General features: G+C 29.6%; 1 protein-coding gene across 1 annotated transcript in view; it reads right to left on the bottom strand.

Annotated features, from left to right (window-relative positions):
* Positions 1-1,344, bottom strand: part of LOC106870161 (uncharacterized) — a 299,949-nt gene that overhangs the window by 270,258 nt on the left and 28,347 nt on the right. The window lies entirely within an intron of this gene.

Raw genomic sequence — 1,344 nt, 5'->3', positions numbered from 1 at the left:
ATATATATATATATATATATATATATATATATATATATATACATACATACATATATATATACTTTATTAAAAAGCAGCAGGAATATCACAAAAACTGTTACTCAGAGTTTCATGTTCCCATTCGGCGGACAGTTTTGTTTAGAATGGAACAGAAATAAGGTTAGAAGCAAACAAAATTAGTTTAATGGATACGCATTTGAAAATGGTTTCGTTTCATTGGTCCTTTCAACTATTGGTCTTAAGCATGCAATTCAATATAAAATCATCTTATAAAATCGAAGAAAACCTTAAATCAAATGACAGAGTCTAAATCCATGGGATTAATAATTATATGCAAAATATAAATCAATACATTAAAAGCTTGAGACAAGAAGACACTTTCAACCAATCAGAATTCTGTTTACATATTCAGTTTGATTGGTCACCGTCCTCTATCGATTGAGTAAAGTGTCCTCCAAGCTGATGTTTATTGGTAATTAAACTTATTTTGCAACACTTATGCATATTTATCAGCTTTGTTTTCGTTGATAAGAATTATCTACAACTTTTCCTGTGATCATGATTTGAGAAGGCATACAGAAGTATGCTAAAGATCAGACATAATCTCTTGTGGGCAAAAAATGTAAAATAAAGTTTATTATAAACATCACAAACACTTCGTAATTTAATAGCTTTCAATGTGATACCTGTTAAACAGAAATTATTTTTATTTAGTGAAAATGTAATAAAATCTAATCATAAGTAAGTGAAATTATGCTAACTATAACTAAATTGAAAACCTTTTTCCCTGGCCATATTGGCAATTCTGAAAACTTTGGGGTGTGAATTTTACACGAGTAGAAGCTTTTTTTAACAATTTTTATCCTGAAAATCACCTATGTAAATTATACAGGTGTGCAAATTACATGGGTTTTTACGGTATATATAGATTAGAGACAGGTATTCTCTGTACAGAATACGCTTCGTAGTACTCAAGGGATTTGAACTTGAGCAGGTAGCATGTAAGGACAAGCAAGTTAGGCAAGTCGATATACAAAAAAATATTGAATACATTTAATACAAAAATGTACATATCTATATATATAAAAAGTCTGACTTACACAGAATAGCAATGATATTAGGAATTAAAGGGGTTGAGTAAGAGTTTTATGAGTCCATCAACTTTTGCAGGGGGCTTGGTGGTCCACAATAATGATGATTCTAACTTGATTCCATCATCAAATAACACCAGCCTCTGTCTTTAGGGAAGAATTTTACATTTGAGGTGTTGACAAAATGAAGTTTAAAGATGGAAACTTGCTTGTTCTTACATTTACTCCTATATATATATAAATATGTATATAT

This window comes from Octopus bimaculoides, chromosome 13, assembly GCF_001194135.2.
Source record: "Octopus bimaculoides isolate UCB-OBI-ISO-001 chromosome 13, ASM119413v2, whole genome shotgun sequence".
In the NCBI taxonomy this organism is placed as follows: Eukaryota; Metazoa; Mollusca; class Cephalopoda; order Octopoda; family Octopodidae; genus Octopus; species Octopus bimaculoides.
This window is presented reverse-complemented; position numbering and strand designations above follow the sequence as displayed.